The 23,015-nt window shown below is 38.4% G+C and overlaps 1 long non-coding RNA gene across 1 annotated transcript; it reads right to left on the bottom strand.

The window, feature by feature from the left end:
• Positions 1-1,486: 1,486 nt before the first annotated feature.
• Positions 1,487-17,650, bottom strand: LOC134478300 (uncharacterized). The gene is made up of 3 exons (XR_010050844.1): positions 17,537-17,650; positions 17,222-17,310; positions 1,487-2,983 (listed from the first exon to the last, which is right to left on the bottom strand). It is a non-coding gene; the product is annotated as an uncharacterized LOC134478300 (long non-coding RNA).
• Positions 17,651-23,015: the final 5,365 nt, after the last annotated feature.

The raw sequence follows: 23,015 nt of genomic DNA, 5'->3' as shown, positions 1-23,015 counted from the left end.
TTAATTAGTTGATCATTAACTTCCTTTCCAACATGAACATTCTAAGGGCCTAATTGAGCAGAGGCAGGAATAAACTGGTTGCTGCTTGATTGAACTGATCCATCCATTCAAGTAAGACTTGAGCTGCTGTTGAATTGGGTTTTAGAAATTGCCATCGACTAATTAGGATCTTTTGTTATGGCAAAGAATTATACAGGGAGACTTAGGACAAACCTAATAGAAGTTAAGAGGAGGTGGAGGATTATAGCTTCACCATGTATAGCTTTATTGCTTTTTGCCCTGGAGCCTCATAGCTGATGGGTGGGAGACAAGGGGACAAGAAGAATCCAACCCTTCACACTGCAGGGATCCTCAGTCATTACTGGGCTCCAGTAGCCATAGATGAGAGGGTTTTTCTTGGGATGTTTTGTGAATATTATCTGAGACACAGTTTCTCCCCTTCCCCCTTCCCTTCCTTTTTCTCTTTCCCTTCTCACTCCTCTTCTTTTTTCTCCTCCTCATTCTCCTTCTGGGTAGAATTGAGAGTTTGGGTGTGACAGTGTAGATAAAAGCAGCCCAAGTGCCCTTGTTGACTCTTTGGGTTCAACTCAAAATCCCAATCTCATGATACAGGACAGAAGGACATGGTCTATGAGGTATTTTTAATTTTTTTCCCTATAGCTTCAAATACCTTGCAATTGACCAAGGCTATGTCAGATATCCCATGGCCACTCTGGCAGATACTTGCTTTGGCTGAAACAAGCTTTAGTCATGGGTCCATTCCAGATGACTCTACCCTGCAACTTCTCTGGATGACTCTAACCTTCTCAGGTATCATTAATCAGGTCCGTGACTAGCCCCTCCACTATCTGTGATTAAACAGAAAGTCTGACACTGCCCATGTGCAAGCCCACCTTTGGTTTTTTCCTATATAAGCAACTACACCTGTAATGGGTCAGTCTGTACACTGTTCCCCTTCTGTCACAGCATAAACCATAAAGTCTCTTTTGAATAGACCATTCTTACCTATTTGTGATTTTCTCAAGTAGAGCATACTGAATACACTAAAAGCTGGTAAGACCAAAGGTTACTGGTGCTGAAAATGGCCAGCAGCTAGTAACATTGAGGACAGTAGCTGCAGAGAGTAAAGGAGAGCGATGGAGAACTGCTGGGAGGTGCCATCTCCAGTCACTGGAAAAGTTCCTAAGGGCAACTCGTATCTGGGAGCTCTGGCTGCGAGGAGAATGCAGGAGGCCCATTAACACTAAGAGCTGATAGTTGATGACACCCAAAGCTTGAAAGTGTAAATACTAAAATAGCTATACTTTGTCTTGTAGCGATACCGATCTGAACTGACCAAAGAACCCTCAGCTGATTGGAGTTACTTAGCAGTTGCACAGTCCTAGTATTTCTGCATCTTTGTTTTGTGAATTGTTAATAATATTAAGATAGATAAACACTACAAATAGCAACCATGATGTTTACCATATTCCAGGTACCTGTCCTACATATGATATCACTTAATCTTATTGTAATTATGCAAGTAGGCAAGTCTGTATTCAATTTACGGATAAAGGTCATGAAGTTCAGAGCGGTAACTTTTCCCTGGATGCACAGATGGTCAAAAAGAGTACTGGCATTTAAATTCACATATATCTTCTTATCATACCACATAGCCTACAAGTAAAATCTGCATTTTCCTTGTTTATCTTGTCATTTAATTTGCTTTCAACACGCCATGATAGTTGTTTCAAATGAAGCTTGGTGATATTAAGCTATTTGGTATAGACCAATAATGGCAAAACTTTTAGAGACCAATGCCAACACTGCAATTAAAACTGAATAGTGAGGTTTTAATTTAAGAAAAAAAAAATAACTCTACACTGACATTTATGTCTTAAAAGAAAAACATAATAACATACATGCCATAGATTTGTCATCACTGGTATAGACCTTTACTAAAAATGTTTTGGAAAATCCAAAATGTAACTGGCAAAATAAGCCAGAAGAAAAACCCATCATCAGAAGGCTATTGTAGAAAGTCAGTGGTTGCAATCAGACCAACGATGAATCCAGCTATAAAAATTTCAAGTGGTAGTTTCAGGCAGATCAAGAAAAGGACAATTTGGCTGAGGAGTAACATTTCCAGATCTTCTTCAGTGTTGGCAGCCTCTCAAAACCACTTCTATTAAAGGAATTAGTAGAAGATTGTGATAGCTCCATCATCAGCTTTGCAAAATGAATTTAAAAGTGATTGACAGATAACTAGACTTTTAGTACCACATTACTGAGAAGATCAGCCAAGAGCTGGGAAACAGAATGATTCTTCACTGTGGGTGAAAGAAAAGGATTGACTTTTCCATCTCTCACCTTAAAGACCAATTTGTTCTTGTACTTTTCAGTACCAGCATGATAAAGAACATTTCCTTAAAATATCACTGGAATAACACTCAATACCACAAGAGGACCACTTTTAGACCTAAATCCTGCTCCTTATTTTAAACAGCTCTTTTCTTTCCATCAGCAAGGCAAGAAACGTGTTTTTAAGCAAGTATATAAAGTTGAACTCTGATATTAAGATCCCGCTAAGTTCCAGGAATCTGTTCATTGTTGCCTTTTAAAATACTATAGTGAAAGTCTATGTTCCATTTGTACAAGGCCACTTTGCTTTTTCCGGAGTAGGCATGACCAATCTATCACAGAGTCTTAGAACTTTATTACTACTGACATTTGACTCCATTTATATCTGTGAAAGTACACAACTCAAATGTTCATAAGTTGGGGACTTACTATACACAGAACTTAGCTTATAATAATTATGTAATATTTTTGAATGAATGAATGAATGAATGGTCATGGCTTTTTTAATACAAACTCATTCACACTTAGACTCATTGAATGTATTTTAAAAGATCACAGGATTTCAGAGATCATCTGATGTACACTGCTGGCAGTCTTTCTTGGAAGTCATGCTTGTATCTCCCAATCTTCTGTTTCTTATAATCTGCACAGAAAGAAATTTCCCCTGTGATTAAAGGAGAAAGATCATGCAAATATGAGATCAGACAGTTTTCTTATTGGTGCCAGAGGTTATGTTTCTGAAGCTTTTAATCATAAAGAGAATATATTAAATGTACTATGATCCCAAAATATCATCCCGCCTGGCTTGGAGGAAGCACATGAGTACACAAGCAGATATTGATATATAAGCTTTCAAATCACCTTGAAGCCATCTGCTGCAGAGAATTGATGCATTTTTCAACAATGAGTAAACCTGGGAATTTTCTCTGTATCTGTGTCCTGTGGTAAAAACTTTTGAAGCTGAGGCTTCATATTCATTCCTGGTCCTCGAGTTTGCAGTTGATGTCTTTGAGGTGACCATATTGTAAAGTTATCCTTAAAGAAGTCCTTATACCAAAGGCCACATAAGATAAGGGAATAAATTCAAGCACTCAACTATCATTTCCTCAAACATAGTCTTCAAATGCACTGTCTGCTTAGCTCAGAATACAAGGATGGGAGAATAGTTCTCAAAATTTTCCAGTATCCTTTTCTTATTTGAATATGGAGCTTTGTATTATCTAGTATTGACCTTGAGAAAATATAATCAATCTCTGACCATAGAAACTTATGTGCAAGTTGAATCCTCTATCTCCTTTCCCCTAGCTTGTCTTTGCCAAAGACCCACTTGCTATGCTAGAAGGCAAGGGAGCGAAGCCGAACACCCTAAAGTAGCCTATGGTGCTATGCTCTCTGTTCTCCACCCCCGCCTCCCAGCTGTTCATATAACCTGCCGGCACTGCTTTGCTCCTCTCTTTGGAGACAAGCTCCTTCCAGAGCTCCTCAGCCAAGTCCCTCTCTTTCCCAAAGTCTCAGTACAGATGTTACTTCCTCAGTGTGGTCTCTTGAATTCCACAGTTAAAAGGGTAAACCTGAGCCGACGTGTCCAGGTCTCTTGATTCCCTTTATCCTGTTTCCCTTTTCTTCTCTCAAAGCATTTATCACTTTCTAACAGCCTACAAAATTTACTTATGTTTAATATAAGCCTTCTCAGCTGCTCACAAGGTTAGAGGCCTTGTTTACTTACTGATGTATTTGAGCTCCCAGAACAGCAAGGAGGATATTGTAGGTGTTCAGTAAATATTTGTGGATGGATAGAGGAAGGATGTTTTAAAAGTAAAAACACGGGAGAGCTGTGAAACAACGGCAAGAGCCAAGAATAAGGAAGCTCTAGAGCTTTGTTTTGTCTTAGAGATTTGTTTTTGCAGTTCAGGGCTAAGTATCATACTGAACTATGGTATTAGCCATTTTTATTTTTTTATTTTTATTTTTTAATTTTGAGACAAGATCTTGCTAACTCAGTAAGTTGCCCAGGCAAAGCTTGAACTTGTGAACTTTCTGCCTCAACTTCCCAGAGTGCTAGAATTATAGGTCTGTATTGCCATGCTGGCTGATCCTGGCACTTTTTATTTCCTGTTTTCACAAAGCCTGAAACTTCAAAAATTATGAATTTATTTAAATTAAGAGAGTATTAAAAAAATACACATGCTACCATAGTAGTGGTGTCAAGGATGCCAGTTACTCACATGTTGCTGTGAGTCCATTGCAGCTCATTGCTCTGTCTCTGGTAGAGATCAGCTTTCTGGTGAGAATGGTACTGTCAGGGACCTTTGGATACTTTGAGTGACAGGTCACTTTGGGACCAGAACAATCCTTGCTAGGAACTTGGTATACTAAACTTTAGTACACTAAAGCAGTATACTAAGGTTCAGCCTGGAGAAATGGGAACGGAAAAGGCACACTAATGTATTAATACTTAGTTTCTGTGATGATCTTTTAAGAATCTTTCTAAGAAAAGCTGTTTTAGTTCAATAGCCACTTCCCTTAAATCATTAACATCTGTTGGCCAAGTGTTGTCTGCGTCCCAAAATATGTCCAGCAGGAGCTTATTTCAAGAATAAATGGAACTGGGATTAGGTATTTGATTTCTTAGCTAGCCTGGGATTTTTCTTGCCAGGAGACTGAAAATGCTTATCAGATTTGCTTCATCTAGAAAGAGTGTGTTTCCCATGCAGCTCTGCACAGGCGGGTCCAGCTGGTGAACTATCCAGATTTCCTGCCCAGCATTATGGCACTTCCATAATTTATTTGGCCACCAAAAATAATGCCAGTATTATAGCCCGCACAAAGTCATTTTATGGATATGCTATGATCATTAGATTGTGGATGACAAAGCTGTTTTTAGAATCAACAGATCATCCCTTAGTAGCCAGAGATTCCACACATATCAAAGACATGAACCAACCAACTTTAGGGAAATGGTTAGAGGCCCTGCACGAGGCATAAGCAGCAGTGCATTGAGGGGCTCACGCTTAAAAGTTTGTTGTCATTACAGTCCTTCTAATTCTATAAGCTTGGAGAAACTGAATGAAATAATTTTCCTTTAATCTTTCCTGGCAACCAAATGGTTATTTGTAATATGATTTGAGATTTTTGAGTAAATAAGGAAGGGAAGAGTGGACTTGGAAAAATCATGGATTCTCAAGTCATGATGTGCCTGAGAAAAGCTGAACATTCCTCTGCAAACCATTCTGGGTTTAAAGTCTTCTACAAGAAATACTATAGTTACCATCAAGTTCTATACAGGCAAGTTTGCAATAATCCTCACTTACGCTTGATCTATAAAAAGAAAACTAAGGATTAGTTAGTTGTGTAACTACCAGAGTCACAAAGACAGCAGGGTGGCAAAGCGAGGGCCCAATCTACTGGTGAGTTGAGCACCGCACCTCCATTCCTCCCAGTGCACTGTCTCCACCCAGAGGCCACAAGGGGCTGTCTGTGTTTCAAAAGATTATTTTATAGCACAAATTTCCCTTGGGATAGCTTGATATCAGATTTTAGACTATATCGAGTCCATTGATATGAGAAGAGTAGGATGAACTCTTTTAATGAAAAAGAATATTTTTTAATAAAAGTGTTAACTTTTAGCCTAAGGTAGACTGTTCATGACCAGAAAGGTGTGTCTGGCTTCCCCATGAAGAAATGAAATTTGTTTGAGCATTCCGGAGGTGCCTTTCTCTGCTCATTTAGCAAAGCACTTTTGCTGTTGGACCCTGCAGGCTTCAAGACATAAAAGACAATGCAGATAAGGCAAAGTCTCGGTTTGTTTCTTCACAAAATGAACTAAATGTTTTCTCTCTGAAAGCAAATGCCAGGAGAGTTGTCATAGGTTGGTAGCACTGATACAGGGAACAGTGACTTCACAGTTTCCTTAAGTGTTTTTAAAATGGGTTAATGTGAACAGACATTTCTCTGTTGTCAAGTGCCTTTGGGGATGTGAAAATTGGGGAAATAATAAATAATAATAAATATTTTTCTTTGCTTGTTCCAAGATCGGAAATAAGGGCCACTGCACTCTGTAGTTTGGAAGGGTTTCTGGAAAGAGTTATGTGTTTAAAAATGAAGTTTTGATGGCAAATTTGAAGAGTACTTCTGCCATTGGGTATCACAGAAGGAGAGTTAAATTAGAAAGCTTACAAAACAACAAAAGCAAGAGAAAAAATAAACAGTAAAAATATTCTCTTAATTTTTCTTGACTCATTAAATGCCCTACATCCATTTGGTGACTCCTTAAACAAGTTCTGTTCTCCATATGCTTCTCTTGGTATTATTTGCATCATATAACTACTAACAAAATCAAAAGTCAATCTGCAACGAGTTTTGTGAAAATGAGGCTACAAAACAAAACAAAAAAAGCCTTGAAAGCCCACAACTTTAAAATTAAGCCTATGTTTTCCAACTATATTCAGTTTTCTAAAAAGTCAATATGTTTTGAAAATCACACTTTAAAACTAATCAAATGCTAGCAAATTATTGGTCTTGCATGAAAGCATTAACATTGCTGTCTTTGCCCTCATCCTAAATGGATAGATTAATTCACGCCTACCTTATTCCTGCAATCTTATTGTAGAACAATATTTTAGGTGTATCTCAATCAATAATGCTTTTTTCCTTATATTACAAAGTGTATAACAAAAACATTACTTTTATTATAATACCCAAACCGAGTACCAGGAGTTACTGATCCTTAAAATGAAACCAATATGTAAAACCTTAGGAAATATACAATAAATAGCTAGCAAAATGCTTTATTCAACTAAAAGGAACAAAAAAGCTGAGGAGTTGAAATTTTGATTGAAAAAGTAGAGAAAAAATTCTAAACTGTACACGCACAACCCTGCACATTCACAACTGTTTAAGGAGGATTTATGGGACCCCACATGCTTATAGCTGAATCTAAACCTATGTTTTCTCACCCAGTCTCAAGTACAATACAGCACCAGGGTAAACTGAAGACAGTATAGACTCTCCCCCTAGGCAGCAGTCAAAGTTTCCCACTGAGCACAGGCTAACTTAAAACGACACCCACAAAATATTGTGAATAAAAACAGAAAGGAAACACATAGTTATCAAGTTGAACTGAACTTTTTTCCATTTTTTTCCGTTTCTTGGATCTGGAAACTAGCAGACACCGTCCGTCATACCTGAAAGCTTCTTTGCTAGATTCAGGAGAACACTCTGTCATCAGGTAGAAGAAAGCTGGGCCAGGAGAGAAAGACACTCATTGCTCATGTCCCAGGCATTGCTGGTGGCAGAGCCACAGCTAGAACTCAGACAGCTTGCATTTCAAGCTACTGTGCTTTCTCTTCACAATGACCATGATGCTGACCTTCACTGCAGTTCTTCCTTGCATACTCTCCTAACGATTTGGTGGCTTTCCCTAAATGCCAGATCATCTAAGGTGCCAACAGAGGCTTACCAAAGCAAACAATTATACTTTATATTAACTGTGAATCTTCCAGAGTTCAGAATGCTAGATAGGCTATGCATGGGCCTGCCAAATGTTACCAGGTCCATTTATATTTTACCTGCTTCTATTAGCTGACTATATGGTGAATATTTTTATAATAGCTTATCTTTTCCAAGGTTCAATCCTAAAAACAAAACAGAAAAACCAGCTAGTTATTGATTCTAAAGTGACAGTATGAAGTAGCAAGAAAGAAAGAAAGAAAGAAAGAAAGAAAGAAAGGAATCTTAAATACATGCATTTTGATGTAAAAAAAAATTGCTCCTCCACCCGCCTTTGGAAGCTGAGTTAAATTTGGTTAACATAACATGTTTATAGTGAGGCACGTGTCAGCCACTATATTCCTCACAAGAAATTGAATACAGATAAATGGAACCTTGCATTTATACTTAGTCTAGGAGCTAGAAAAAGCAAAACAAACCACAAAAGTAACAAAAGTGTGAATATACATGACTGCTAATGGAAATATTCTCAGCTGCGTTTTTGACATTAACAAAGCCAATTGGTCTTAACACATGTAAATGCTGCAAACAGAATTTTTCTTTTTTAACATGGAAGCTATATTACACTTTTCCAAAGAAACAAAACTATTTGGGGGGAGTAAAATAATATCTCCTGGAGTCATCCAAGCCTATTCATCTGAAGATCTGCACCAGCATGCTGGAGACCTTGTCAGTAATAGTGTAAGGAAAAACCTGGACTTGAAGATGTAAGCAGAAAAGCTGATGACTTAGTTTAAGTCCAAAGGTAAACAGGAACAAGACCCAGGAAAAGCCAGTGTTTGAAAACTGGAGAAGACTGATGTCTCAGCTCAAGCAGAGAGACTGAATTCCTCCTTATTCAACTTTTTGTTTGGGCTGATTAGATGAGGCTTACCCACAGTGGGAGGACAATGTCCTTTATTCAAATGTTACTTGCATCCAGAAACACCATCTTGAATGTATCCAGAACAGTAATAGACCACATGTCTGGGAAGCTCAGTCCTGTGCAGTTGGTATCTTTTTGCACTGATTTGTCTCTGCCATCCCTGGTTTTCAGTTGAATGAGAAATTTTCTTAAGCTGCTTTATTTCTTTATTAGTTTTCTAGATCTGCCATAAAGTACCCTAAACTGAATGTATAAACAACAGGAATTCATTTGTTCACAGTTTAAGAAGTTAGAAGTTGTTATGGTTTATGTCAGATGGCTACCCCAAGTTTTATGCAATCATGGACATGGCTAAATCTAGCATTCATGGTTGGTTCATTTTGTCTGGCACTAGGATTGGTAGTGTGAGTGCTACACCTGCCCAGGGGTGGAGCCAGCATACAATGTAATAGCAGGAAGAATGCACGTCCCTCTCTCTTTTGCTATTCACACTTTCTATTTGTGGTGGCCATGGACAGCTGCCCCTCAGCCATGGCATTTTGCCTTGGAGCCAACTGAGTATAGATTGAAATGTCCAATCTGTAAGAAATAAACCTTCCCTTCCCTAACTTTGGTTGTCAGGTATTTTTGTCTCAACAATAAAATAGAAAAGTAACTAAGAAAGAATTTGGTACTGGGAGTGTGGCCATTGCTGTGACTATACCTGACCATGTGGTTCAAGAGCCTTTGGAAATGGCTTGTGGGAAGAGTTTAGGAAGGTTTGGAGATATCTCCTGAAGGAGTGGTGTACTGGAACAGCTTAGGCTGTTCTGTAGGGGAGATTCTGGTCAGAGCTTAGGAGACTAAAAGGATGATAGAAAGCCTGCTGGTAAAGACCAGGCTCAGAGGGTTTCTGCTGGGAAGAAGGACTGCATTGGTTGTTGGACTCCTCACAGTGTGTGTTATGACTTGGCAGAAAGTTTGAGTTTTTTTTTGTGTCCAGAGACTTTGCCTGAGACTGAGATTAAGGGCAATTTATTGATTAATCTGGCAAAGGAAATTTCAAAGCATTCAAATGTTGAGGTGGTGGCATGGCTATTGTTGGGGGCTTTCAGCAATATTTACATTGCAAATCAAAAACAAGAGCCCAGCAGGGTGATTTAAAACATTGTGAGTTTGGCCAGAAAACTATGGATTGTAAAGTTAGAGCTGAGATCTTGATTGCTGAAAACAAAAACAGAGAAATAAAAATGATGGCCTGGGGGCACTTGGGAAGCAGTGGGTCTCCACCCTTTGTAGGCTCAAAACTGAAAAAGTAAAAGACCTGGCTCAGAGGAGAAAGCCACAGAGTGCCATGTTCCAGAGAGGTAACATAGGCCACAGAAGGTTCAAAAATGGTGGCAGCTGCAACAGATTCCAGAATGGTGATGCCATAGAGAAGCTGTTCCTCACAATCAGCTTCAGAAGAGCTCAGTGATTGAGGCACTCAACTCTACCACCAAGAGAGAGGAAAGCCTGGCTATTGCTCCAGCTAATAGCAGACCTCAGCAGCATCCATGTGGCACTGGTTTTAGAATGGAGAATGTATGAGTTCTGAGGTTAAGGAAGCTTGCATCCCAATTTCAGAAGGTCTGAGGGGCCAGGCAATGTGCCCCTGAGAGTGCGATATTGTAAAGCTGTGAGTTAAAAGCCAAAGATGCAGTGGGAACCCAGAAGTTTGGTAAAACCAGGAACATAGACCATCCAAGGAAAGCTTCAAAAATAGAGCAGAGGGGGCTTAAGGGAGAAACTGTGGGAGCTAAAATCCCAGGAAGTGCCACGGAGGTGGAGTCAGTCAAGCCTTTAGAGCTTGCAACCGAGTTGTTTCAGATGCTGAGAGTAAAACTTTAGGACTTAAATGTTTGCTCTGCTGGATTTTTGACTTGCTTTGTTTCCAATGCTTTGTGTTCCCCTGATTATAACTTTTGGAATGGTAATGCTTATCTTGTGTTGTTGTATATTGAAAGTGTTTAACTTGGATTTCATTTGTATAGGACCTTGCAGCTAAGAGTTTGCCTTCTATCTTGGAAGAGACTTGGGACTTAGATTTTTCAGCAATGCTGAAACTGTTAAGACTTTAGCAAATCTTGGAGATGGACTAAATGTCTTTTGCATAAAGGATGTGCATGAGTCTTTGGTGGGGGCAGGGGTGAAATGCTGCCCCTTAAGCCTCATGCACTCATGGAAGTGGCCAAATCTAGAATTTGTGATTGGTTTATTGTCTAGAGCTTGGATTGGTGGTATGAGTGCTACACCCACCCAGAGGTGGAGCCAGCAAACAGTGTAATGATGGAAGAAGGCATGTTTTTCTCACTTTTTTTGCCTGGTTCACACTTGTTGCAGGGGTGGTCATAAACTACTATCTTTCAGCCATGTCATTTTGCCTTGGATTCAATTAAATATGGACTAAAACCTCCAATCTGTAAGAAATAAACCTTCTTTTCCCTAACTTTGAGGATCAGGTATTTTGCTTCAACAACGAGAGAAGTAAGAAGTCCTAGATCAAGGTGTTGGCAGAGTTGGTTCCTTTTGAGAGTCACGAGCAGAGTGTATTCCATAACACTCTCTAGGCTTCTTCTGATCTGCCACACTGGCTGCCTCGTGGTTGCACAATCCCAATCTCTGCCTTGGTTTTCATGTGATGCTCTCCCTGCCTGTGGGTCGATGTCTAAATTCACACTTTTTATAAGAACACCAGTCTTACTGAATTAGGCTCACCATAATGGCCTTATTTCCCCTTCTCCCACAGTACTGGGGATTGAACCCAGGGCTTCTTGCATGCTAGGCATGCTCTCTGACACTCAGTCACATTTTCAGCACTTCTCATTTTAACTAAATATGAGTTTTGCTAAGTTTTCCAGGCTGGCCTCAGACATGTGGTCTCCTGAGTGGATAGAACTTCATGTTACAATGTTTTTCAGTTAAAAAGAAATATGTCTAATAATATCACATAATGAGATACTGAAAGTTCAGATTTCAACATATATTATGGGGAGGAGGACACATAATCCCTAACACCTTCTAAAACTGAATAGTAGCTTCCTTATTTTAAAAAGATATAATAATAATATTAATTTAGTCAAAATCATTTGTTTGGTTAATACTCTGGTAAAAGCTATAAGTAGAATAACCATATAATTAATTGTTTCACTCAGAATACTTATGAGAATAGATTTATTAATTTCATTGAAATAAAGGAAAGATTTCTTAAGCAAACTGGTATGTATGGTGTCTGTCTTAGCTACACAGATGAAATGTAAGGTGCCTTAACATTGAAAGCTTCCTTACTCTGTCTACCCAGGTCTTCTGTCTCAGATTCTGATAAGAACTGGCTGTCATCAATCATGCCCCACAAGGAGGATGATTATAGCAGTTCACAGTTTTAGTAACAATGTTTTTCAGCCTTTCAGTGATAAGGTCTACATCAGATATCAGGCACATTAAGGTCTCCCCTTGTCCCTGGGTTTTGTTCTTACAGCTATAAGTTTTTAACATTATCACAGTTATAATTGAATAATTGTGTTTCTCATTGTTTAGTCTTTGATGTCCCTTCTAGACCATTAAATTTATGAGGGCAGAGGTCATCTCTCTGCATCTCACTGTACCCTCAGCAGCTCTCACTAGATCTTGCCTGTAAAATGAGCTACCAATTTTTGTTGAGTGAGTAAATGTAAATTGTACTACTATATTTAGTAATAGTTACTAAGTGAATAAATGAAAGACATCCAAATACACTGAAGTGATCCTGTTAGCTCAAGGTTTCCCATTGTTATTTTTAATCACCTTTAGAATAGTGTACTGTATATTCATGGTAGAGTTAAAATTAAAATGGCAAAGATATTTTAGTATCCTTATAAAATTATTTTAACTTGCATATCCTTAAGAGGGCCATAGACATTGCCAGGAATCCCTGGACCATATTTTGAAAACAAGTTAGAAGAGACCGAGGTACCCTTTTGAGCTTGTAGAGCTGAGTCCTCAAAGACTTGACATCTTGGAACTCTCCGCACTGTAGACTTCATGTGAATAATACACCTTATGTTAGCTACTGTACTTTGCTCTCTGTTTAAACAATCAAACCAACACGTTAACTCATACAATCCTTTACCTGGCAGGATTTTTTTCATATCATAAAGAACAAAGTGAGTTATTTCTTATATCCAAGTCTTAATGAAAGTTGGGGAAATCAACTACAGATTCAGGCCTTCGTTTTTAAGACACACGGAAAAAAATCGAAGTTATGTTTGTTTCCTGGCTTGCAGATCAAAGTGTTTCCATTTCACTAAGTCCAGCCACTTCATTCATTTGTGATGCCTGCTGGCCCCAGAGGGTAAAAAAGCCAATGTGAAGCCAATGGTGATTCTTGGCAGGAAAGGGGCCAGAACAATTTATCAGAAAGATCAATCTGATAGCCTCTGGGAAAGTGAACTAGAAAAGAGGGAGGTCCAGTAATAGGAGAGTTCATGAGAATAAATGAGGATCTAGATTAACTCCTAGACAAAAGAAACAGAATGAATTTAAAAATTAATGTCTCCCTTTCTGTTAGCTGCATAGGCAATAGCTACCAAGTGTGGTCACATAGTATATCCCAACTTTGCATGCAGACTCTCCTATGTTACATTATATTCTCAGAATCCTGTATGTTGATCTGGACCACTGGAAATATTAAGAACTTTAAAAGCTTTCCCCAAAGAGCTTAAAGGAATATTCCCTCTTCCTTAGCCAAGCGCGCAGATACTCCTCAGTGCTGAAGGCATGTTGAACACAGAATGTGTGAGGCCATGTTTCAGCACTCAGTAGACAACAGAGGAAAGAGAATTGTCCCTCTTGGACTGTATGCTTTAAATCCCACCTCAAAGTCTGTTTCTCAGTACCAAGAAGGAAACAAGGTAGTCATTGTCCTGGGTGACCCTGGTATGTATCCAGGATACTTTTTTTTTTGTACAGGAATCAAATTCATGATCTTGTGCTTCCCAGACAGGGTCTTCTTCCTTATACCACTGAGCTAAATCTCTGGCTCCAGGATACCTTTGATGGTTCTTGGAACTTATCCTTCCTGAATGTTGGAATGAAATATTAGAAAGAGAGAATATCTATGACTTGGTTACTTTTCTCTAGTTGCTAAGATAAAATACCTGATGTCCAACATTAGGTATGGAGAGGTTTATTTAGCTCATGGTTTGTGTAGGTTTCAGTCTATACTCAGCTGGCTCCAAGTCAGGGTGGCACAGGACAAAGGGCAACAGTTCATGGTGGCAGAAAACAGCAGAAGAAAGAAGTGCAAAAGGGATAGGGAAGAGAGAAGTCTCCTTCCTTAACAGACAGGATTCTGAGAATATAACATAACATAGAGAAGACCCTTGTAGGTCATATCCCCAAGTGATCAACTTCTTCAGACTCCATCTCCTAACAGCTCATTCAACTATGAGTTCATCAGGTTGAACCCACCACCACTGAGCTTAGTGTTTGCATGATCCAATGATCTTCCACACACTTGAGACTTTTAGGGGTTATTTTAGATGTAAGCTATAACAACTAATATTATCTTTATTATTGTTAGGTTCGTTGTTATAATTTGTGTCTGGGTGCACCCCAAAAGCCTCATGTAGTCATGGAGACAGGCATCTAAAGTTTGTGATTGATTCATGGTCTAATGCTGGGATTATGGGTGTGAGTGCTACACCCACCCTATTGTGGGTAGCCTGCATACACTTCTGTGTTGGCATCCAGGACCAGCACAGTAGCCTGACACTTAGAAGGTCCTATGATTGGTGATGACAAAAACAAAAGGAGAGAGTGAGAGGCAGATGGTTGTACTAATTGCCTTTACAATATGATTTATGATGTCCTGGGAATAACTGTCTTGCTCCCCCAAATCTCCTTCCAAGGCCTATTTCTTATACAATATTCTACTATAATCAAGGAGTTGTGAAAATGAAAATAGCATCAAGAAAATAATCATTCACCAGTGCTTCTCTATTAGTATAGGATTAAATAATTTTAAAAATGAGTTTCAGGGAAGAAAGGGATTAGGAAAGAGTGGAACTTGAGGTGCCCCATAGTAGGAGAGCCCAGGAAAAAGGGAAAAAGCCACACATATTGTGTGGACAACTAAAAGAGGAGGGAAAGTGACAGAAGAATGACAGACACATTTCCTTATATCGTAACTGCCTTAAACCAGTACAGAAGGCAAACATACGTTTATTCTGCGTATCACATTGATGCATTTTTGTAGTTCTCATTTTAGTCACAGATTATAAATGTAGAAGACATCAGAGGTATATCAAGCAGTCCAATTCTCCTGGAATTGTGAGACCCAATGAACCAAACTGTTGCAGTATATAATTCAGTGCTTTCAAGGCCAAAGCAAATGCCACTCATTTAGTCCTTTTTTTTTTGAATAAATTAACTAATCAATCCATTGGATGAGCCCACATTTTCTTTTCACAGCCAAATCTCACATAACATTATAATGATTCTCCAGCCCCCAATGGTAGTTATGTCTGGAATTTGTTGTGCTCTGTGATTTGGTGGCTTACAGAGCACTTCCAGAGACCTCCTGGCTGTATCAGGCCTGGGGGAAAAAACACACTAAACTGCTGTGAACTGTGGGTGTGAGTCTGAGGTCTGGAGGACCCTAGTCACCCCTTTCTCTGACCACCACCATCCCCTCACTGCCATTCGCCTCTCTCCTCCCTGGCTGCTTACCCTCAGGGTCACTTATTTTTCCAGAGCCACCTGCTCCTCGCCTTTGAGTTCCCAGGTGCCAGCTCTCTGAGATTTGACCTTGAGAACTGCCAACTCAGAGCTGAGATGGTTTTTTCCCATCTGCAGCAAAAGCCATTTCAAAAAGCAGAGTGAGAGAGAGCGAGGTTTCTCATATTTTCCTTGCTGGATGTGTTTGAGGCTGCAAAAACCAATTACTGAAGCTCAGCTGTAAGAAATCAAATGTATTTAGTCACCGGTAAAGTTCACGAACACAGTATTAGCTACAGAATGTGTGTGGTGTCATCTTTTACAAATGAATGCATATCCTACATCCTGCTTCTTTTACAAATAAGCCATCTCCAGGGCAGTATTGATGGCCAAAACAGAAACAAGTCTAATAGGCAGGTGGCCTCAAAGCTGCTCAGAATAACAAGCTATGGCACACAACACTTTATCTTCATAAGGTTCTTCTCTTTGCTTGTTTAAAAATCTGATGCCCTCATATTCTCTTGGGATCAAATAGGCTTGTAGGCCTGCTGGGTAAACTTTTTCCTATTCACTTTCTAGATCAATAATTGAATCTCTTGCACCATGAGAAGCTGCTACACAGAGAAAACCCAGAAAGCAGATGAAGGCATAAATGGTTGGCTATCAGGATCATTCTTTAGAACAAATACATGCTGCTCCAATCAGCCAGCAGCTTTTGGGAAACAAGGACCCAACCTACCAGATTTAGTTGGCTTGTTCACACTATTTAAAACTTTTTGTTTAAATGATTTTTAAAATTATTATTGAGAGGGCAAGTTGCTTTTGATGATTTGTGATTCCATACACAAACAAGTCAAAGCTGAAAGACCAACCTGATCAAATGTTATTCTAGGTGAATGTAGATCTAAAAGGACCTTGGACACGAAGAGTCTGCTACTCCAGACTGTAGCTTTATTGTTCAAACTGATTAGTCACCTGAGTTTTTAGACAACTCATCCTCTCTTTCTTCCCACTTTTAAATTTCCTCATCTCGTGGTACCTTCAGTTTGCCCTCCTGTTACGGCATCTTCCCAAATGCCTGCAGATAAGCATGCACCTGTGCTTGGGATGATTTCCCAAATCTTCTTGCTAGTTTTGCTATGTTTTTTCCTACCAAGATCCTTGGCCAAATGCCAACCAGCATCCATTTCCAAAAATTGTAATACTATAACCAAAAAAACATGTTTGAGCTCCTACTCTGAATCTATGCTGTGTTAAGCAACTCATACACACTGGTTTTTAGCCTTGCAAACCTTTGTGAGGTAGGCACTGAGTTAACTATTGTTGTCTTTACTTGAAAATTTGGGATTTAGAGGCATAGAGAATTAAGCAGCTTGCTCAGGCTGCACAGCAAGCCGTGGAAGACATAAGACTGAAACCCAAAGAATCTGATCTCAAGCCCACAGCTCACCCCATTCTTTTCTGTTCTGCAACTAACACCTTATCATTCTGAATCTACATGCAGCAAGCACACTGATGTCTCCAGAGCTGAGTACATAGGCATCTATTTTTCATTTTCATCCACGTTTCTGCAGCATCTGATGCAGAGTGGATCCTCTGTCCCTACCTTCCTTCTGACCTTTTCCTTGCCTTTGATTCTCTAAGTACTTGCTACAACAGCTCCCACTCATTCTCTTTAACTTTCTTTCTCTTCTTCACCAGCTCCATTTCCTTTTCTTAAGATAAAAGGGCATGGATGGACCAAGCATTCGTTTTTTAAAACTTTGCCCTTCAGTACAAAGTCTCCCACTTTACCTCATGCCTTCAGTTCTGACAGCGAGATTTTTGGGATGATGGTAGAATGGTGAACAGCCGAGAAACACCTTCTGATTTGGAATCCAGTGCTGCAGTATGAGGACAAGAAGAAGAGAGAAGTGAGTTCTTAGACCCCAAAAAGATCTGAAATGAGAATTAGAGTTTATGGGGAGAGTGAAGAGGAGGACCATAGTGCAGAGGAGGGAGGTGGCAAGCAGCATTTTCTCCTTGAGCCCCTGCACGAGGCATGGGAGAGGCAGCTGGACCTGCACAGTGACCCCCGGTGACCCCATAGACCTTCATAGAGAAACACACTAGTGGAACTGAGCAGTGAACACTGTGGAGTGGACTGCAGTAGCTGGTGAGTTGTTCAGGTTCAGAAGTCCCCAGGAGAGGGTGATTGGCCAGTAGCCATTTTGGAAAGGGGCCATTCTAAGTCATAATTCAGAGCACCTGAGGGCTGGCTCCACTTAGTGGCTCCACTTAATGTCAGAGTGGGGCACAATGGAATTCAAGCTGGCAGGAGGTCGGGGAGCTGAGTTCAGACCAGCAGGAGCCACTTGGAGTGTTGTGGGCTAAAAAACTCAGTTTCAGCCTCATAGCCAGAACCTAGAAATAGCCTGAATTTCAGTGAAATTAAAGGCCCATTGGGATTTGCTGGGATTATCCACCACCATTAGAATTCTACTTCTAGCTTGCTGGGATCAATCAGCATGGATCTGGGCTCTGTCCGCCCTCTCTGTCAACAAGTGACAGCAGAGACATGCCCTAAAGTGAACATTTTTCCAGTTCTTTTTTTTTTTTTTTCATGTTTCTCCAAAAATTCTCTCCTATTTTATTCTCTTTCCACTTCTAGCTTCCTATTGGTGCCTAGTAACTAATGCTTGGCCTATAGCTTAAGCCCATCTCTGCCCTTCCTGTCTGTCTTGCTGACCCCAATCTATGTGGCTGGCTGCCAAACTGTCTAAAATATTGTTTTCATCATGCTATTAACTCCCATAAATCTATAGAAGCTTCCTATGAGCAAAACCCAAACTCATTAGTGGGGCATTTAATGCTCTTTCTAATCTGACCACAATTTATCCTTACAACTTGAAATCCTCTACTCCAGGTGGGCTCTTGCCCATATTCAAACATTTTCCTCTCACTCCTGCATCCACATCATTGCTCTCCCTCCCCTGGAAGAAGCTCCAACTGCTCTCCGTAGACTTTTTACCTTACAGGCTCTGGCTTCAGTTCTTACTTATCAATCAATATGTCATGACCACATCCCCCGGAAATGATCTTCTTCTAACCTTTATAGTAATAATTGTCAATTTAGCACTTAGCATTTTTTTCCTATATTTGCATATGATATAAGTCTTTCTCCATTTTTTTTTAAATGTAAGCAGTTGTAGTCTGGGCACTAATTAGGTACTTTAAAGTCACCCTATTTAACAGTAATCTTGGCAAGTCAGTATTTTATGGCTTTCAGGGCAATAGTCCAAGTTTATATATCCCTGTATATTCTGATACCCAAGAAATCTTTCCAACATACTTAGCACACACTAAATATGTGTTCAAAATGCTGTTGACTAACAGATGTGCTGCTAAAAAGTCAAAATTTCCAATCATAAGAAGCCATGAATAAAATTAGAAGACAGAGTACAAAAGGGAAATCTCATTGTCCTAATGAAAAGGACAAGAGCTAACATCAGTAATATAGGCAGAAATGGAAAGAATCTTATTTCAGGTTTGTTTTTATTAGCCATTCATTTTTATAACCCCCTTCCCAAAGGTCAAAAGAACATCACCTCATGCTGGGAAACAGAAACTTGGAGACTTTCATGCCGAAGGTTCCTTGGGTTGAGGCTTGTGGGAACAAAGGAAACCAGCATTGGCAGAAGGAAAAGGGAACGGTGATGCAGTTTAAAACAAGGCCTCAGTTAGTAACAGGATCTGTGACCCTTGAGGAATGCCAGGGCTGCGATGCCCCTTTCCATGTGTCCTGTTTAGGGTGGGGATTTTGGTCTCATGAGCTCTTTATACCCTTGTGTCTTCTACAAGTAGATTTGTGATGATTTCTTTTTTAAGAGAACTTAAACTCTTTTTCCTGCTTTTCCATGGTTAGTCTGACTTTTTCCTTTATTCTTGCTATTCTGATATTTATGTGGTCAAATTTATCAGTCTTTTTAAAACTTTTGATTTGTTTTGTTTTGGTTTTGGCCAGATCAAACTCAGGACTTAAGTATGCTAGACAAGTGCTGTATCACTGAGCCTTCACTCTAGGCCATCATTTTTGAATTCTATTTTATAATCAGAAAGGCCTACTCTCTAGGCATTTGGAAGATATTTTTCTAAAAATCTTTATGGTTTCTTTTAATGAATTTAGAACTGCTGACGTCCACTCCTGTATTCCTCCCTTCCCACTCGTCTGCATCCTTCTCTGCCTCTTGTTTCTCTTCCTTTCTTTTTCCCTCTTGATGATGGGTGCCACTGGTGACAGAGGAAATCTCTTTGCATATTACTCTGTTTCTGGATTTCTGTTACTTTGATCACACTGTCAATATACACCATGATAATTTTTAGGTATATCCATATTTGTCTTTACACATTTGCTAGAATCAATCAACCCTCACTATTCTTTTATAGTTTTGTTTCCTCTCATTTTTGATATTCTTGCTTATTCACTTTCATTTTAACTTAAAAAAAAAACTGATTTATCCCCTGTCTTATTCTCCTCCAAATTATATTAAGATCACATTAGCTGAATTAATGATAGGACTTTGTTTATGATATAGAATCTTTTATCAATGAGCTAGCTGTATTAATGCAAAGCTTTGTTTCACTTAAAGATAACTTTATAGTTCTGTCCATAGAACTTTTATATGCTTATTATTATTTCACTTGTAATTACTTTGCTTTTAATTTAAAATTATAAAAAACAACTTTATTTCCATTAGATTTCATACCTTACTCTTGTTGATTATCTGAATCCTGTTAATTTCTATATCTTAATTTTATGTCAATATCTCTACTTATTGTTTGCGATCAATTTTCAATTCATTCTTTTATGTTTTCTAGGTATAAATGATATAATCTATATTTAATTTTATCTTTTATTGTATTGTTTTTGTATATCTAATTTATTTTTGTCCCTAATTTCATTGTCAAATATGTATAATAGTGTTAAACAATAGTGGTGAAAATGAAAACATTTATTTTGTTCTTAAATTTAATGAGGATGATTTAAATATTTCTACATTTGCCTAATAATGAATATACTTCACTAGGTTAAGGAAATACTTGTGTATTTACGATTGATGAAGATTCTTTAAGTCACATATGAAATTTTAAACTTATATGCATTTTCAGAAAATGTGGAGGTGTTTATGACTTTTGTCCTTTTGAATCTATTACTGTAGTGAATTATATAAATACTGTTCCTAATTTTGAAAATTCTCCTCTTACTGGAAAGATCTTACTTGCCCAGGGCATCATTTTCTTTTAGTATGATGCTTGAATCTACTAATGTTTTATTTAGGAGTATCTCATATCAATAATTATAAGATAAATTGATCTACAATAATTTTTGTTATGAAAATGTTCATTGAAGTTTGGAATCAAGTTCATCTTTGTTTTTTAAGAGAAAACATCGAGGACTGGAGATACAGCTCAGGGGCACAGTGCTTTCCTGGCAAACCTGAGGAGTGAGTTTGATCCCAGGTATTAAAGAAAAAGAGAGAGAAAGAGGAGAGAGAGAGAGAGAGAGAGAGAGAGAGAGAGAGAGAGAGAGAGAGAAACATTGAGCCTTGCTTTCTTTCCTTACACTATAGAATTATTTGCTCTTTGAAGATTTGTAAGAAATCTTAACAAAACCATTTGGTCCTTGTATATGTTTTTTGGCCAGAAGAGTTTGCAGTACATCTTTTGAAACCATTTTCTACTCAAATTGTTTGTATATTTTACTCATACTTGAATTTGTTTTGGCACATTACATTTACCTAGAAAATTACCTACTATATTTGGATTTTCAAGTTCAACGGAAATTGAATAAACTGACTTATTTAACTTTTCCTATAAACATAATTTCTTCCTATTTCTTATTTTATGTATTTTCACTTCCTCTTTTTTTGGATAACATTTATTTTGGGCTTATGTTTATTATTTATTTGTTTCTTAATTTGTTGCTACATTTTTCTTTATCAATTATTTTATTCTGCTTTTCTTCAGTTTATTTTGTTGCTCTTTTTGTAAGCTCTATTGAATGGGCTTGTTTTTATCTTTTTTCTTAAAGTAAGCATTAAAGTTTCTGCATTGTTTCCTAAGTGCTACTTTACCCAATCTCATAGATTCTGACATGTAGTAGTGGTACTGTTTTTACTTTCAAGGTATTCTAAAATTTATTTTGGAGTTTTTCTCCAAAATAATTTTTCCATAGGTAAGAGGAAGTATCTAAATTTCTATGTAATTGAACTTGTTTTCTGATTTTGTTATTACTTTATAGTTTTAATGTATTATGCTCATTGATTACCCTACATCTACCTTTAGACATGGAATAGTTTTTCCTTGTCACTTTGTTAGCTTATATGAATACTCTGTAGTCTTGAAAATAAAAAGTGTTCTCTGCTTCTAGGATATAAAGTTTGATATCCATATTTATTGTTTTGTCTACTTAGTCATTGTCTGAGACAAGTGGATTAAGGTTTCTTATTAATATGCTTCTACCTTTATCTCCTTAAATTCCTGAAGCTTCCGATTTATGAATGTTGATACCAGATTATTTCTTCATAGATTCATACTTATTACAACTTATTATGTACCTTTAACATTATAAGATACCTCTGTGTTCCATTTATTGCTTTTGGTCCTGAATTATACCTTTTCTGTTATGAGGAGCATGACCCTTTACTTTTATAATCTGAAATATGATTTTTCTCCAAAACAGAAATGTTTTTAAAAAAGAATGTCATTATCTGATACTACAATCCTGGCATTGGTCAAAGACAGGGCTCTCACTGTGCAGAGTGGTCCGTTTTCGGGCAGGGTTCTTGAGTGGACTTTTTCCTTTGGCACAGAGGGAAGCCCTGTCTCTGCTTCACCCCCAGCATGTCCAGACTCACTGACTGCTAGAGCAGGGTGCGGGCGCTCCCTCCCTCCTGGCTTCCCGCTCCCCTTCAGCCCAAGTGGCACAGCCTCATTTACCTGCAGGTTTTCTGTAGTTACTTATTTTAAGGATTCTTCATAAAATCATTCTTGGAAAGCAGGCATTCCTTCTCCCGTTTCATTTGTTCACTAGTCTTTGCTTACTTGAGAGACTCGGACCTTTTTTTGAATAAAAACCTGCTGATTTGCCTTTTCTGTTTTTCAGTGGGTAATTGAACTATCTCATTAGGGTTTGTATGTGGAATTCTTCTGAGTTTTGTCATCCTTTTACCAGTTGATGTGGACACAGAAGCTATCATTTAAGGCCGCGTAAGAAATTAAAACCCTTTCTATGACACAGTCTCCATCAAGATCGCCCAAGGCTGTGTGCCACCTCTCAGGCAGGACATTTTTTGATTAAATTCTTCATTTGTTTGCTGAAGCCAAAGTGAAATTTGTCGGTATTTTGATATTTTTCAAATTTTGGCAAGGGGCAGGTACATAAAAAGCATTTGCCTTTTTGCTTCTTTACAATTTATGTTTTGCTGTTATTTGATTTTGTTTTTAAAGATCTAGCAATTTCCTTAAAGTTTGAGAAATTGTATATTCAGTAAAGGGAAAGAATTGACCAAAATGAAACTAGAAAAAACAAAACAAAATCTTTCAAACC

Source organism: Cavia porcellus, unplaced genomic scaffold, assembly GCF_034190915.1.
Source record: "Cavia porcellus strain 051 isolate PalLab524CR breed Dunkin Hartley unplaced genomic scaffold, mCavPor4.1 scaffold_12, whole genome shotgun sequence".
NCBI lineage: Eukaryota > Metazoa > Chordata > Mammalia > Rodentia > Caviidae > Cavia > Cavia porcellus.
The sequence above is the reverse complement of the archived record's forward strand: the minus strand, read 5'-3'. Positions and strand labels throughout refer to the sequence as shown.